A 15986-nucleotide genomic window follows, 5' to 3' on the forward strand; every position below is an offset into this window, starting at 1 on the left:
AACAGAGTGAGACTCTATCTCAAAAAAAAAAAAAAAAAAAGAAAGAAAAGAGAAAAGAAAGAAAGAAAGAAAGAAAGAAAAAAGAAAAAGAGTGTGTCTCGACTTGGGAGGGCAACTGGAGGTACCCATGGCCTCCCCATGCCAGGGGTCTTATGTTCCTGGGATGCAAAGCTCACATCCTAATATCTATCCCAGGGAGAGGAATAGTGCCTGAAGTGATCATCCTGAGTGTGGCTGAGTTTGTTCCAAGTATGACAAAGCTTTAAATCAGTAATGCACCCAAATTACTGAATGTAGCTGGATGTACTTAAAAGTAGCCAGACTATTTTTCCCTGTATTAGAACTAAATTCAGTTATCAAAAAAGTTATGTTTTTGTATGTCTACTTTTTTGAAAATGTGTAACATTACATGCATGATTTAACCTGCATTTTCACACATTTCTTTGTACACTTGGCCCATACGTTCTAATACTTGGAATTTGACTTTTGCCCACTGGCACCACATCCCTTACAATCTTCTCTAATGAAAGGTGAGTTTCGGCCAGTCCTCCCTCAAGGGAAGCGTTCCCTAACCACGCCTCCTCCACCTTTAAACACTCACAGAAGCTTCTCATCACAGCATTTATCATACATGATTACCTGTTCTGTTATTTGCAATTGTCTCACCTACTGAACCACAAGATCCATGTCTCTTTTTATTGCTTCTATCTCCAGGATCAAGAATGATGCCTGTCCTAAAATCGATATGCAGTAGAATCTAGCAGATTCTCTATTTAAAAACTTCCAACTCACAAACTTCACAGATATATGCAAGCTCCTCTGGAAGACAAGAGCGCATCAAATCTAAACAGCAGCAATATTGTGGCCTCGTCTCTATTACAAATACAGTTAACTTAGAGCTCACATAAGCAGGTGGCTTTCCTTAGAACATAGCCCGCTCCGCTGCCTCAAAGGATTACTACTGGGAACATCCTTCTGCAAAATCACCTCCATCTTTTTCTGCTGGTGTCTTTCCTGATCTTCAAGGCCCAATCTAAAAGCTTCACCATTCTGTATCTTATTTCAGGAGAAAATGCAGCTCCACTTGGAATGGTTCACTGAGAATATTCATTTTAAATGTTCTTAATCTTGATTTCCTTTTTGCATTCACAGTTACAGGCAGACGTGGGGAGAATTTTGACCAATATAAAGATGGGGGACAAGAGACACCTCAACATAAAGGTGAAGCCTTGGGAGGGTGGGGGGTGCTGGTTAAGGTGTCGCAACATGTTTGGACAGATGATGGAGACCAGCAGGACAGCCCCTGCCTAACTGGCTCCTGGTGGGGTGGCTTTACTTGCTGCTAAGGTTCCAGGCCCTTCTTTTTTTTTTTTTTTTTTTTTTTTTTTTTCTAATTTTTTTTTTTAGTAGAGATGGGGTTTCACCACGTTGACCAGGATGGTCTCGATCTCTCGACCTCGTGATCCACCCGCCTCGGCCTCCCAAAGTGCTGGGATTACAGGCTTGAGCCACCGGCGCCCGGCCTCAGGCCCTTCTTAAAGCATCAGCCTAGCGGCTGCCATGTACCTTGTTTGGTTTTCCTCAAACACTGAATGGCTGGAATGCATCAGACACGCAAGACACACAACGGAAAGGCATAGACTCTATCCTCAAAACAAGATAAGCAACAAAATGAATGACTACAATCTGATGTGGGACAAATGTCAGGGCAGAGTGTGGGTAGAAAAAGAGCCGCACACTTGTAACCCCAGCACTTCGGGAGGCCGAGGCAGGTAGACCACTTGAGGCCAGAAGTTCAAGACTAGCCTGGCCAACATGGTAAAACCCCATCTCTACTAAAAAACACAAACATTAGCTGGGCAGGGGGGTGCATGCTTGTAATCCCAGCTACTTGGGAGGCTGAGGCAGGAGAATTACTTGAACCCAGGAGACGGAGGTTGCAGTGAGCCGAGATTGCACCACTGCACTCCAGCCTGGGTGACAAAAGGAGACTCCATCTCAAAAACAAAAAACAAAAAACAAAACAAAAAAAAAGAGCAGCACCCAGTCTGAGGAGGCTGAAGCTGCAGGAGAGAGAAGGCCGAGGAAATGGGAGAGGTGAGCATTCACAGTGGGGACAGGAAGGAAATAAGCTCAATCCCTCCTCCAGAACAAAGAGCCAATACATAATGACTAAAACCAAAAATCCACAAACAGAAATACATGTAGACAATTTGGAGAACTGTAAGTCAATTCCAAAATGACCAGTTCAGAGGTAGTGAGACATCTCAGGAGGGGGAAAGTGAACGGGAAAGGGGCTGATGCTTTCATAATAAGCTGTGCAAAACTGGGGTATCATGCAGTCATGAATTAAAAAAAAAAAAAGGGGAAAACATTAGTCGAAACCTGATGTGAACACTACATAATCTGCATCATATGGAAATGTCATATTGTTAAGTGGTTTCCTATGGTTGAATATTTGTTTCTATTTGTTCCTGATATAAAGAAAGCTGGTTGAATAGATTTATCCAGGGATCTTGGTCTGCGTCTCTGACTACTACCTCTGAGTAAATTCCCTTTCCAAGGCAGAAGGTCCAGAAAAGCTGTGCCCTTCCACCATAACCCATGGCTCCCTCTCATCAGAACCAGCAAAACCAGCCTGGAGGACACAGAGCTTCATCATCAATAATACATTTAATTAGTTTTGTTATATACTTAGTAAAATTACACATGTTCATTACTAGTTTAATTGTATGGATGCATCTAATTTTTGACTAGCCCACCCCAACCTCAGACCCCAAGGGAAAGGGATAGAAAAGCAAGCCAAAAGTGTGACCAGTAGTCCCAAGGAGTGTCAGTCTTCCTGGGCCCAGGACTTGTCGGGGATGATCGGACATCTCAGCCATCCTGAGAGCCCAGTCTTGAAGGAATTTGGAGCAGAAATGCGGTCCAGCCCAGCCAAGAGACACAGCCCAACCCAGCAAACAGGAACTTCGCCCCCAAAGCCAGAGCTGTGCTCACATTTTACTGCCACAATCCCCATAGATACAGCTGCTGATCCGGAAGCTGTGAATGTTTGAAAGCTCTGGATACCTAGTGTCAAAACAGCTTGCGGAGTTCTGGTGCTGCTACTTTGTATCGTTGTTGCACCAAAAATGATACAAACACGACCTTGACCTTTAGATTCTTGCAAGCAAATGTATGAATGTATAATGGTCTTTTTCTAGACGGATTTTTAAAAGGTAAGGTATTGCCCTGAGCTATGAATTGTAAATTGTGAAGCAGGTAAGGTGGTATCCTTCCCGTCTTGTCTTTGTTTCTGGAGTTAGTCCTGTGCTGTCCAGCACAACCACCACCGGCCCCATGAGGATACTAAGCACCTGCCGTGAGATGTGCTGCAAGTGGAAAGCACACGCCGGATTTCAAAGACTCTGTGCCGTAAAAACATTGAAAATGTCTTATTAGTTTTTTATATTGATTACGTGTTGAAATTACATTATTTTGCATATGTTAGGTTAAATAAAAATACATTAGTAAAATTATTTTCACTTGTTTCTTCACCCTAATGTGACCACTAGAAAATTTGAAATTATATCGGGCCGGGCGCGGTGGTTCAAGTCTATAATCCCAGCACTTTGGGAGGCCGAGGCGGGTGGATCACGAGGTCAAGAGATCGAGACCATCCTGGTCAACATGGTGAAACCCCGTCTCTACTAAAAATACAAAAAATTAGCTGGGCATGGTGGCGCGTGCCTGTAATCCCAGCTACTCAGGAGGCCGAGGCAGGAGAATTGCCTGAACCCAGGAGGCGGAGGTTGCAGTGAGCCAAGATCGCGCCATTGCACTCCAGCCTGGGTAACAAGAGCGAAACTCCGTCTAAAAAAAAAAAAAAGAAAGAAAGAAAGAAATTGTATACGCGGCTGACACATGTGGCTTGCATTATTTTTCTATTGAACAGCATTGCTCTGTAAAGAAGTGAGCATTTTTCAATTCAACCCAGAGGGCTGCGGGCCAAGGCGTACTTCACAGTGGGTTTCCTAATCGGGGCCTTTCGGTGTTCCTTGCTCTGAGGCGACTACCTCTGGCAATTTTCAAGGGAGGCTGCATGGAAAGGGAAGCTACTTACTGTTGAATCCCCCTGTTCAGCCGCACGGGTAGAGAACTGTACTTTCGGGGGATTGCCAGTAGAGGGCACTCTTGCCACACTTAAGACCAAAAAACTAGAAAACTCATTGGAATACAGATTGTCTTTAGTAATACACTCCGGATTGCTAGTTGTTTAAAAAATAGATTGACTGAACTAAGAAAATAAAATTAATTCAAGAGTGGGAGAATTTCTTTAAAATTTGTGGATGAAACTGTTATTGGGGATTGATCCAATGGCTAAAGAAATCATTAAAAGGGGCAACAGTATTTGAACCCCTCTTTTAATTTTTTTCTAAAACACTTTAAATCATAATGTTAAAAATAATTTGAATTCCTTTGTCAGACCATTAGACACAGAAGAGTGAAAATCTTAAATTTCCTGATGTAATTACTTCATTTATAAAGGAACTGTATCCTGTCATTTATACAGAATATTTACAGCCAAAGGTTGACCTGACAGTCAATATTTAGTGTGCTGTCAGAATGCTCTTCATGGCAGTTACTCTTCTGAAGCCAGTTGTTGCTTGGTTCTGCTTCCCCTTCGAATCATTTAGTAATATTTGGATCATAAATTAGCTTCAGTTCATGTTGCCATTGCTCAGGGTTCTTGATTGCTGACTGGTACCCTTGTTAGAAGAGGGAAATTTTGGCTGGCACTGGTGGCTCACACCTGTAATCCCAGCACTTTGGGAGGTCAAGACAGGTATATCACAAGGTCAGGAGATCAAGACCATCCTGGCCAACATGATGAAACCCTGTCTCTACCAAAAATACAAAAAATTAGCCAGGCGTGGTGGTGGGGGTCCTTTAATCCCAGCTACTCAGGAGGCTGAGGCAGGAGAATCACTTGAACCCAGGAGGTGGAAGTAGCAGTGAGCTGAGATCGAACCACTGCACTCTAGGCTGGGCAACACATAGAGACTCCACCTCAAAAAAAAAAAAAGTAAAAAAGATTAATAAATTAGAGATAAATATATCCCAATAAATATATCCCAACTTGCCATATACATATTTATGTGGAGCAGAGGGAGAGGTGGCATCGCATCTTCATCAAGAACCTGCTGCCTCTCAGTACCTTCATGTGCTGCATCTTAGCTGTCACACTAACCATATGATATTGACCTTAACGGGTGATGAAATGGAACTTAATGTGGATATGTGGTCTAGCCAGGCTCACACATGCAGTACCTGATACCTGCTTTTCTTCTCTGGGTTAGAGCAAAAAGAACGTCCACAGCAGAGATGTGCTTATGAATTGATTGGAAAATACTCTTCTTTAAAACTTCTCTGGGGAAGAATCTGCACAGACCACATCGTTGGCACCATCCTGCCACCCACCTTGGCCCCTGCCTTTCTGCTCTTGAAAAGCCCAGCTTCTCCTCTTCCACTACCAAGAAACAGCTCAGTAGTGAGTTACTCTTAGTAGCCAGACCAGCCTAGCCCAGCCCAAAGCAGTCTTTTCTCCTTCCTGAAGCACCTGCTGCTTGTAACACTACTCACCCTTATCACACAGGATTGCGTATTGCTTATTTCTCCATATGTGAATAGATTGCAAACTCTTTGAAAATAGGGATCATGCCTTACACACCTGTGAAACTGTGAAAGCTAATTTGTGAATGAATGAATGCTTATTTGTGAGTGCCCAGATCCAAGAATAGCAAATGACAGGTGCTCAAAATGGGATAAATAAACTAATCTAAAGTTGATCCCAAAAGCAAGCATTGCATGATATGAAAAGGGCTTATAACTTTGCACCTTGTAAGTATCACTGGTGGTGCACAGGAGATGAAGGGCAGTGGCCACGGTAGGCAGAAACCCCTGTGCTGTTCTGTTTCCCTAAAAGAAAGAGGAAGCATCCAGCAGTATCCACAATGTGGTAAAAATGCAGAAACACAGAGCAGTGGGGGCAGGATGTGCCCAGGATGCTGCTGAAAAAGAGGATCCCAAAAAGACGGATGGAGAAAAACACCAAGTTGTGGAGCACCTTCATTAAATCTGTAGGATATCCCTAACTTGGAGCCTATCAGAGCTGACCTGACTACATGCAGAAGCCTTGGGCATTAAGTGTCAGAATTAACTGCAAGATCTGAGTGAGAGATCTTACAAAGGTAACATTCAATACCTTTGTAAAGTACTGGACTCCATTAATAAATTTCCCTACAATTTCATACCTGACAGTCTACATTACATAAGACAGCATTATGCTGTGTCTGCCACAGTGATGCCCTAGAAACAGTAGACTGTTACAAGGTCTACTGTATTTTCCCATAGGAATAATGCTACACCTTGGCACCAAGTAGTTCACAGAGGTAAAAATAAAAAGCACCACCAGTTACTGAGTGTCTGCTATGAGCCAGACCTTGTAGCTTATCTCTCATCTTTGCAGCAACCTTATAAAGTAGGAATTATTAGTCCAATTTTGAAGATAAAACCAAGTTTTAGACCAGGTAATTGCCTGTTCTTGGGTCTCACTTCAAAATCTCTAATACTTTCTGTTATACCACGGCATCTCAAGAGTCAGGCAAAAAAGCATAGATGCAACTCTAAGCATCTGCAGTCATTTCAAGTGATATAATTATTTTCTGCTTCAAGGGACTGGTTTAAAGCAGCCAGAGAATTTAGAGGTGATGTAGCCCTTTCTCTTCACCAACAAGCAAACTAAGAGAAGCTAAGTGACCTTCCCAAAGTCAAGAAGCAAGGCAGTGGGATGGCTGAGTATGAAACTATAGTCTTCTGATTCCATCACACCACCTTTCATCCAAACCCCTCCCTTTACTGTCTGAGAAAGGCACCAAAGCTGTTGAGTGGAAGTGGGCTAGGACTTCTTGATTCCAAGCCCAGAGAAAGCTCTTTGCACAACATTACAATGCGTAGACACAGCACCATAAAATTACAATGTCACTATCGGTACTTCTAAAATAGTTGCTAATACTTATGAGTTGGACAATCAACGCACAACGCTGCCCTTTTTTATTAGGGAAATTTAGAAGGAGCTTGGAGAGTTAGGTGCATTTCACATAATAGTCAACTCAATTTAGATTTGTTGATTGACGTATTGGCCACTTGGATCAATTACATGATACTTTACACTCTGGGGGCTTTGAAGAGAGCCAACCTCTAAATAAGTTAATGTTTCCATCTCCCTCCAAGGTATACATTTCCCCTGACCTAAATCAACCCCTTAGGGGCTCTTAAAAGATCCCTTTTCTGGAGTTTCTCACTTGTCTGTGGCACAATAAGAGTACTTTGTTCAGGGGTATTCCTTGCCTTGATAGGGGTAGTATATTTTCTCTTTTAAGAGGGAACCTGAACCTTTTGCTACTACAAAGTCCCACCGTTGGAAAACATGAGTCCTGAAACATAAAGAGTGAAAGCAAAACATTTCTGTCTTTTCACGTCTTTATTGGTAATGTTCCCAAGCATAACATCTCTTACCACAGCATTTTAATAACCTGTGAATACCTAATCATAAGACCATATGACAGGCACTTGTGATTAATTCTGGAATCCACTGCTCCTCATGTGATTTTTGCAGACCCAATTTGTGTCTTGACAAAATCTATGACAAATTTGCTTTTCGGACTGCAACTAGTGGTCATTCACATGTTACTGAGTGTGTTTTGCCTGATACTTTGGCCCAGTGCTTTCTTGCGCTAGGTTAGGTAAGCTACAGAATTCTCCAAGAGGATCGGGGGTGGAGGATGGAATTTTCCAATGAAAAACACAGCCATTTTGCAACATCAAAAATATCATTGGCCTGGGATTGCCTTTGGAAATAGTTTGTCTGGCATAGAATAGCTTATTTTCCCAGGACGACCTTAGGATATAATTTGGTAATGAGATCATTTGGCAACCTTGATCTTTAATACGGTGAAATTAAATAACTGAATTGGCTATGCTTCTTAACTTACTCTTACTCTTCCAGGGTGGAATTTGGCCAAGATTGTGAATAAACATTTGGGCTTCCAAGACTTCCATTTTGTAATTACGATTTGAGTAATATGAAAAGAGAACTCTCTTTGGTAGCACCGAGTGTCTTTACATGAATAAGTACATTTTTTCGTTGTATCTAGTTTCCTTTCTGGGCAGAGTTCAGGCCCAGCCCTTTCTATGATCACTGAAACCAACATCTCTCACTGCTGGTTTCTAACCTATATGCTGTAATCTGTATTTATCATTCATTCGACCCATAAAGACTGCCTTCAGTTTGTATCTGGTTTATTTTTTCAGTCATATTAGAAATTTTCAAGAAGGGGCCATGTTTGGATTCTGTCTGGGATTCATTTCTTTTGAACATCAGATTTAAGTGCTACATACCTGATAGAGTCTCAATTAACACTAGCTGACCAAGTGATTGAAAACCATTATTGGTTCTAATACACCTGTGTCACCAGTTCTAACCTCTCTTCTTCAAATCCCAGGGTTGACATCTATTTACACACATAAATAAGAATTCTAACCCACATGCTTTGATTTCAAAGCCCAACGTGATTATAGCTAAAATACAAACAGGAGTATTGATTGTCTTATCTACTTAAAATATTGACCTTAAAGTGCCCTGAAACAGCAACTTCCAATAAAACATTGTGAAAGTTTGGCAATTTTTGGTTTTTCATAGGGAAACTGATAAATCACAAAGAAGGTAACCAGCTGATTTTCAATCTTAAGATCAATTGGGGTGACCTTTTTTGGGGATTTGCAGTCCTGTTCCCTTACTTCCCCCCACCCAGAGTATTACCCTCAGCTGTCACTCACAAATTTACCTAAGGGGTACTTAACTGTTTAGCTAGTAATTAAATCATGAAGCTTCTCTGTGTGTTCCACATAAAACCACACAGCTTATTATTTTTCCTAACAGTTATATTGTTTTTATAGCCAAGAACAGGCAATTACCTGGTCTAAAACTTGGTTTTATCTTCAAAATTGGACTAATAATTCCTACTTTATAAGGTTGCTGCAAAGATGAGAGATAAGCTACAAGGTCTGGCTCATAGCAGACACTCAGTAACTGGTGGTGCTTTTTATTTTTACCTCTGTGAACTACTTGGTGCCAAGGTGTAGCATTATTCCTATGGGAAAATACCTCTGTGTAATTTCCTTCTACCTGAGTGCAGGCAGAACCTGAAACTTGCTTCAAATCAATAGAATATGGCAAAGGTGAAAAGATTTTGCAGATGTAATTAAGGTACCTAATTAGTTGATTCTGAGTTCATCAAAAGGAGGATTATCCTAAGTGAGTCCTACCTAGTCAGGTAAGCCCTCTAAAGAGGGTATGAATTTTCCCTAAAGTCAGAGACTTGAAGCAGCAGCAACTCTGTGTGTCTGTGTGTGTGTGTGTCTGTGTATGTGTGTGTCTGTGTGTGTGTATGTGTGTATGTGTGCCTGGCTTTCAAGAAGCAAGTTATCAGCTATCATGAATTCTAGAGCTCCAGGGAAATGAATTCTGACAACAATCACAGGCAGTTGGAAGCATCTCCATCCCTAGTTGAGCCTGCTGATAAAAATGCATCCCAGCTTACACCTTGATCTCAGCCTTGTGAGACCTTGAGCACAGAATATAGCTAAGCTGGGCCTGGCTTCCCGATCCACAGAAACTGTGAGACAATAAAAGTCTGTTGTTTTAAGCCACTGAGTTTGTGCTAATTTGTTATGCAGCAACAGAAAACGAATATAATCACATTTTGCATGTTAAGTGATTATTTATAAAACACTAGAAGGATCTCCTTTAAACTTTGTAGAAGATAAGGATGCCTACTCTTGACACTTTTAACTTTGTATGGGAAAGAGGAAAAGGGATCACAGTTTGAAAAAGTTTTCATCATTTGCCTAGAAAACCCCAGAGAATAGGTTGACAATCTATTAGAAACAAGGTGTCTGCCAAAATCAACCTGCATATACTCATGGTCTCCTGTACATAAACCATAATCTGCTCGAAAATATGGGAAGAAAATATATTACTTATGATAGCAATAATAGCACAATAAAATTCCTAGAGATAAATCCAAAAGAAATGTTCAGAAACCACATAAAAAATTTTAAATACTGTTAAGAAGCATACAAGAAGACTTGAAGAAAGATCATGATTTATAAACCTGAGGGAAATTCATTTCTGTAAAGATGTCCATCGTCTCTGAATTAATATCAATTGAATTACAAAAATAAATACGTGTTTTAGGTGGAACATGACAAAATGATACTAAAATTCATGTGGAAACGTAATAAAGAAAAATCTAAACTATTCTGAAAATTCTTGATAGCTAACATTTAATGAGTGTTAACTATGTTTTAAGCCCAATCCTGGGATGTTCTACTCTCATTTAATTCTTATGTAGCCCTATTAGACAGATAGAATACCACCCTTATTTTATGGATGCAGAAACAGCAGTTTAGAGGGATTAAATAATTGCCTACTATGTGCTGGAGTCAAGATTTGAAGCTGGTGCAGTGGCTTGTGCCTGTAATTCCAGCACTCTGGGATGCCAAGGCGGGCAGATCGCCTGAGGTGTGGAGTTTGAAACCAGCCTGGCCAACATGGTGAAAACCCATCTCTACTAAAAATACAAACTATTAGCTGGGGGGGGGGGGGTGGTGGGTACCTGTAATCCCAGCTACTTGGAAAGCTGAGGTAGGAGAATCACTTGAACCTGGGAGATGGAGGTTGCAGTGAGCCAAGATCACACCATTGCACTCCAGCCTGGGCAACAAGAGCAAAACTCTGTCTGAAAAAAAAAAAAAAAAAAAAAAATTTGAAGCAAGCATTCTAACATCAGAAACTGAGCCCTTGGCTAGTGCTCCATTCTGCTTAGAAGAAATAAGGCCATCTCATAAGATGCTGAAATGTATTATAAAGCTATTGAATAAGTGTCATTCGAGTAAGAATAGATGGTTAATGGGAATAGTTAAAACATCATCAAGAATGCGGACAAATCCTTGAGAGAAAATGCTATACAGTAAGGGCTGCCCTTTCAAATGAGTAAGGAAAAGACGAATGTTAACTAAATAATATTGGAACAATTGACTACTCATTTGGAATAAATAAAACACCAAAATAAATTCCAGACAGGTCAAAGATGTAGATGCAATAGCGAAACCCTGAACATACTGGAAGAAGATAAAGGTATGTTGTTGTTTTTACATAATCTTCTAGTGGGTAAGAGCTTTCTCAACACAGCAAAAAAGGAAAAGAATAATAAATTTTCATGCCAAAAAAGTAATTACCCAAATAATAAAACGGTAAAATATTTGCAACACATATAACACAAGAATATCTTGTTTTATACGCTTTTATAAAGCATATAAAAGGCTTTAACCAATAATTGAGAAAAGATGAATACTAAAGTAGAAAACTAGACAACCAATTTGCACAGAGACTTCAACACAATTATGCAAATACAATCTGTTTTAAAATCTCTTATTATGGAAAACTTAAAACATACGGAAAAGTAGAGAGATTGGTTCAACAAACCCCTAGACCTCATTCCCAACTTCAGCAGCAAGCAATTCCTGGCCACCCGCGTTTCATCCACACAACACACATTCCCAACCTACCCACCCACTGAATTTAATGAAGCAAGCCATTTGATCTATAAATACATCACAGAGTACAGCTGCCCCTCAGTATTATGGGGGATTGATTTCAGGACCCCTGAGGATATCAAAATCTACTGATGTTCAAGTCCCTTATAAAAAATTTGCATTTAATTCATGCATATCCTCTTGTACACTTTCAGTCATCTCTAGATTACTTATAACTACTAACAATATGCAAAGGCTATGTAAATAGTTATTATTGTGTATTGTTTAGGAAATAATGACCCAAGAACAGTGTGTGCATGTTCAGTACAGACATAACTATCTACCTCTTTTTTCTTTTCTTTTTCTTTTTTCTTTTTTTTTTTAGGCAGAGTCTTCCTCTGTTGCCCAGGCTGGAGTGCAATGGCATGATCTCTGCTCACTGCAACCTCCACCTCCCAGGTTCAAGCAATTCTCCTCCCTCAGACTTCTGAAAAGCTAGGATTACAGGCATGCACCACCATACCCGGCTTATTTTGTATTTTTAGTAGAGATGGGGTTTTGCCATGTTGGCCAGACTGGTCTTGAACTCCTGACCTCAGGTGATCTGCCCACCTCAGCCTCCCAAAATGCTGGCATTACAGGCGTGAGCCATCGTGCCGGGCCCATCTTTCTTTTTTCTAATATTTTCTCCTGCAGTTGGTTGAGCCTATGGATGTGGACTACACAGATATGGAGAATTAGCTGTATTACGTATATGATGATAAAATGACGTTTTCCCTATTGTATTGGCAGAGGTCAATTAACAGGAATGAATTGTGCAGAGGGCTTTGAAAAAGGGAGAAAAACAGAAAGAACACGGCTCATACCTGAATATTCTCTCAAAGGGAAAAAAGAGCATTTTGAAAAGAAAGCAAATGTTTTCCACCTTCCTTCAACAAACAGAATAAGAAAAGCCATAACTGATTGAATACAGAATCTAGAACAAGAGGAGTGGAGGCATTTTGGTGAGGGCCGATGGGCGGTGGGGGGGAAATGTCCAGAAAAAGACAGGCTGAGCAGGAGTGACAAATGTATTTTAGACCAACTCTATGTGCATCGTCTGTGTGCTGAGTACACATGGTCTCTAGGAGGATGGCGTCAGCCTGCAAACTTGTTTTTTTTTATTCTAGCCTGCAAACTTCTTGAGGGCAGGCCCCTCATCTTTTCTTTTCTTTCTTTCTTTCTTTTTTTTTTTTTTTTGAGACGGAGTTTTGCTCTTGTTGCCTAGGCTGGAGTGCAATCGCATGATCACAGGACTTACCACAACCTCTGCTTCCTGGGTTCAAGTGATTCTCCTGCTTCAGCCTCCCGAGTAGCTGGGATTACAAGCATGTGCCACCATGCCTTGCTAATTTTGTATTTTTAGTAGAGACGGGGTTTTTCCATGTTGGTCAGGCTGGTCTCAAATTCCTGACTTCAGGTGATCCGCCCTCCCTGGCCTCCCAAAGTGCTGGGATTACAGGCATGAGCCACTGCTCTCGGCACCTCATCTTTTCTTTTGTGCTAATGCCTTATATCATGTTCGCCCTTATGTCATCAGCAATGAGGAATCGCTGCTTCACCCCCACACCCTCCATCATGTGGCTGAATGACATTGAGTTGATTCCCAAACCTCCTTATCAGTCCACAAACTGACTGTGGCTTCATATGAATAAAATAGCAGTAAGTGAGAAAGGGCTCGGCCTTCCGCCTTTGCCTTCGGGGTAGCTGAGCACACTCAGAAAGGTATGTCACCTGATGGGCTCAGCAGGCTTCCTGCCTGAGTCACTTTCATGGGATCAGCCCTGTCAGCACTTTGCCTTCCTTCAAGTTATGTTTCAGGTCAGGGAGGAGGCTGAAAACTCAACAAGTAAAGACCTGATTTCTTAGTGCACACGAGGGGAGGACCTTAATATTAATATTATGCATGTCTTTTAAAATGGTCTGACTGAAATGAATTCAGTCCTGGGCGATCTGCCGGTGAGATCCTGTTGAAGGCTGAATCCACAAATACCACCTGGCACCGCACTGGACTTCCTAATTTCCAAAGTCCTTCATCACAGCAGGGAAACTCGATTTTGTTCAACAAACCTTGGCTATTTAAGAACACACCGTCTACGTATATGTAGGTGGTAAGGCAGGGGGTAGGTTGCAAACTGAATAAAATGAAGTCTTAGCCCTTGGGGATTTTATCATCTAGAAAAGTAGAACACTGTGCTAGTGAGACCAGTGATTTCTGAGCACCTGTTCTGAACCAGGCACTGTGTTAGGCACTTAGCATGTGTGATTTCAGGGCGGTTCAAGGTCCAAAGTGCGATGAGAGCTCAGAGAGGTTTCAGAAGTTTCCTGAGGAAGTGACACTGGAACTGGCACTTGAGGAATAGGTATGATTTTAACAGGTTGAAATAGGTATGATTTTAACAGGTTTTAACTGGTGAAAGCAGTGGAAGGAGCCAGGATCTTTTTTTTTTTTTTTGAGACAGAGTTTCACTCTTGTTGCCCAGACTGGAGTGCAATGGTGTGATCTCAGATCACTGCAACCTCCACCTTCCCAGTTCAAGCGATTGTCCTGCATCAGCCTCCTGAATAGCTCGGAATACAGGCACCCGCCATCGCGCCCAGCTAATTTTTGTATTTTTAGTAGAAACGGGTTTCACCATGTAGGCCAGATTGGTCTCAAACTCCTGACCTCAAGTGATCCACCCACCTTGGCCTCCCAAAGTGCTGGGATTACAGGCGTGAGCCACTGCACCCAGCCAGTCTTTGTTTAAACTATAAACTCGGTTTCTCCCAAAATTAGTTCAGCCTGAGCCCAGGAATGAACAAGGACAGCTAGAAGCCAGACGGAGTCGGTGAAGTTAGATCTCTTTCACTGTCTCAGTCATCATATTGCAAAGGCAATTTCACAAGTGGGAAGAAAGGACTGGTAGATAGATGCAGGGCAGAGAGAGGGCTCTGAGCTTTGAGCCTGGATGATACAGATTTGGCAATACTATTCTAAGAAGGAGAGACCAGAGAAGGAAGTTTGGAGTAGAAGGTAATTAATCTGAGTATGTTGAATTTGTCTTGCAGAAAAACCCTGTGACAGAGACCTCTGAGAGGCGGTTTTAGATGCTGGGGAGGCAAAGGGGCGGGCCTAGAGACCCAGACTTGAAGTGATTTCTAGTCTCACAGCTGAAGCTCAAAAAGAGAGTAAGATGAGCAGAGAATAGAGAAGACAGAGAAGAGGACATCAGACTCGAGTAAATTCAGTTTGAGCTAAGGGAGGAGTAAGAAAGAGAGACAGTGAAAGGAATACTAGGAAGCTGGACAAACAAGAACTGGGTAATTTGGAACGAAGCGTTGCCCAGTTTTAGAATCACAAAGCCAATGAAGATCTTTAAACTTAAAAAAAAGAACTGGGTAACTGACAATACCAATGAAGAGGGAGGAGGAGAGGACTTTAATTCTTTAGGAGACACTAGATTAGAAAAAAATGAGGAATTAGTGAGAAAAAAATGATGGACTGATTGAACATCTATGTTGCTCTTTTTTGAGAAGGTTAACTATGGAAAGAAGAAAAGAGTCTTGGTGGCTGCAAACCACAGAAAGGCTGAGAAAGGGTTTTACCTTAGCTCTGCCTCTAATCGCTGACTCCTGATCTCACATAAGGCACTTAACCTCAAGCCACTTGCCTGTAAACATAACTGGCATCAGGAATACCAGGCACGCCCATGTTACAGGACAAGTGCTTTCCTCTCAGGCCATCAGCTCGAGGACAGCGGCCGTCCACACCTTATGCACATTCATCTTCCCAAGACGACAGTCCTTTGGATGATGCCGAGCGGCGGCGGCTTCACCGCTTCCGCACCGCTGTGCGGCCGCCTCGCCGCGCATCCCTCCCGAATTCTTCACCATCAAGATGAGGACCGGGGTCGCCCCATTCCACAGAGGAGACGCAGTGAAGGAGGAGCAGTCTCAGACCCAAAGCCCCCAGTCGGCGGGTCTTGGAAATGGATGAGTTTTTCACTCGCACGCTGCGAGGCACAAGGCACGCGGATGAGAAGGGAACAGAGCCAAGGCCAATAATTTATCCCAAAGTAAAAGACCTTCCGGGAGAAACAAACAAACCAACCAAAAAGCAAAAACAAAACAAAAACCCGGCTCTGGGCTTCTGCGCTTGCGCTCTCCTAGGTCTACCAGACAGCCGCCAGCCCCCTAGGCCAGCGTCTTAGTGCGCCTGCGCCAGACCCGACTTCCGCCAAGGCTCCATCGGCTTCCAGGCTACTTCTCCCCGCCCATGGAGGGCCTGCGTTGTGGCGAGAGGAGGGAGTCTGGTGACTGGGTGC

At 42.2% G+C, this 15986-nt stretch overlaps 1 protein-coding gene across 1 annotated transcript in view; it reads right to left on the minus strand.

The window, feature by feature from the left end:
• The window catches only part of SERPINB5 (serpin family B member 5), an 80067-nt gene extending 64199 nt beyond the window's left edge, over window positions 1-15868 (minus strand). The window contains exons 1-2 of the mRNA XM_074383290.1: window positions 15268-15868; window positions 10722-10844 (exon numbers count right to left, since the gene is read on the minus strand). The gene's annotated coding sequence lies outside the window, so the exon portion shown is untranslated. The remainder of the gene's footprint in view (window positions 1-10721; window positions 10845-15267) is intronic.
• Window positions 15869-15986: the final 118 nt, after the last annotated feature.

This window comes from Saimiri boliviensis, chromosome 13 (genome assembly GCF_048565385.1).
Source record: "Saimiri boliviensis isolate mSaiBol1 chromosome 13, mSaiBol1.pri, whole genome shotgun sequence".
NCBI lineage: Eukaryota > Metazoa > Chordata > Mammalia > Primates > Cebidae > Saimiri > Saimiri boliviensis.